The following is a 1,857-nucleotide window of genomic DNA, read 5'->3' on the forward strand; positions in this document are numbered from 1 at the left end:
AATGAACAAACTAGCAGTCTGATCCTGCTCTTGACACTGTCTCCTCATTCCCTTTGAATAACCTGTTCAGTTGCAATGCTCTTAGAGAGAGAAAGAAATCCTGACAAACCATTTACAAAAATGTAGTGTCCTCTCTTTAAACACAGCTTGCATAAGCAGCATCATCTTCCATTTTTGTTGAGTCAGGCACTATGACAAATTGCCAATTAACAGTTGCCATTATCAAAAGCTGGGACAGGTTTAACACAGTGTTTAAGGCAGAATCAAATTTGCAGAGATGGGCTCCATTGGTGTAAGACAGCAAATCACAAAGACGCACTTGTTTACTAATTCTTTAGGTGAGACATTACCTCCTGACACTGGAGCATCCATGAACACAGCACCCATCTTCTCTGCAGCGACTGCCATCTCTTTTGAAACTGCAGGGTCAATGGTGGAGGAGTCAATCAACAGTGTTCCCTTCTTCACCTTTCTGAAGAAGGCAAAACAAAAGGGATTAGCACTTCATGTACAGTACAGACAAGAAAATTTGTCAAGCCAAGCCTTTCTGTTTCTACATTAAACACATTTTTATAGAGGTAGGGTTGGGTTGCATGAATGTCACAACTGTCAAAGAGTGTGATAGTAAAGTTTGCTCACTTGAGGATGCCATTTGGGCCTGTGTAGACCTCTATGACATTGGGACTTGACGGCAGCATTGTAATGATGCGGTCTGCTTTCTCTGCCACCTCTGACGGGGAGTCCACTACCTGAAAATTGGAGTCATCATTGCACGTGCATATTATCATCAACATAAAAGAAACACCTTAATTATAGCTCTCGCTTGTAACAACCTGTCAGCTCAGAAACATGTAGTTTGTTCACCTAGCAACTGTTCTTAGAAGTACAGTGAGTTTCAAAGAATAAGTGGGAGAAGGATGTATGTGTATTCATCAGTTTGTTAATACTTGTCAATATTGAGTGTATTCTTAGCTGATTTGGCCTGTTAAATAAGGGTTTAAATGTGTACATGTAATGTGTTACTGCATTACCTGGGCACCCAGGTCCTGCAGCTCTTTGCAGGACTCAGGGAAGACATCAGTGGCAATAACAGGATAACCGTTTTTTAACAAGTTTCTGGCCATGGGACTGCCCATGTTTCCCAGGCCAATAAACCCCACTGGTGTTTTTGAGGCCATTGATCGCGTTGACACTAAGAAAGGAAAGCAAAAAGAAGTGTGAGAAAAGTGGTAAGATGTTTCGTTTATCTATCACACTAAACATCTTGACCTTCAGAGAAGCTGTAGAGAAATTAAATGATTTGTGCAATAGCATACATAAGTTATCTATAATGACATTGTGTTGTTGTAGCAGTTATAGTTTGATCCTACTTGCCTAATAAAGCCATTTACAACTGTAGTTCAACTATGAAGAGCTTGGGTCTCCTTGGCTAATGACTGTCAGGTAAAATGGCAGTGAAGCAACTGTAAATATGCTCTAATTATGCTGGAAATGCTGTATTTAGAATCATTAACAACAGAGCAAATGTTTCTGCTGTAACATACCACCAGCATTTTGGCAGTCTGGCCAAGCTATTAAACACTGCTGGCTCAGCCAAGGTCCAGCCAGGTTAACAGATACTAAACAGAGTGGAAACTCTGGCGGTGGGCCAACCAGACAACAACAATGGCCAAACAAAAAAGCCCTACCTTTAATTGAGCCAACCTTTCAACATCTACTGCAGAAGGATACCACAATCCTGTTACATCTATGATGATAAACATTTAACACTGACTTCAAGAGAATACAATATTCTCAAATGCTGGCCTAAAATTGCCAAAGCAAATACACACACACAGACACACACACACACACACA

General features: G+C 40.7%; 1 pseudogene; it reads right to left on the minus strand.

Annotated features, from left to right (window-relative positions):
• Positions 1-252: 252 nt before the first annotated feature.
• On the minus strand, positions 253-1,252 carry LOC111654746 (3-hydroxyisobutyrate dehydrogenase, mitochondrial pseudogene; annotated as a pseudogene).
• Positions 1,253-1,857: the final 605 nt, after the last annotated feature.

This window comes from Seriola lalandi, unplaced genomic scaffold (genome assembly GCF_002814215.2).
Source record: "Seriola lalandi dorsalis isolate HSWRI2012SDOR001 ecotype SW California unplaced genomic scaffold, Sedor1 jcf7180001974867, whole genome shotgun sequence".
NCBI classification, from domain to species: domain Eukaryota; kingdom Metazoa; phylum Chordata; class Actinopteri; order Carangiformes; family Carangidae; genus Seriola; species Seriola lalandi.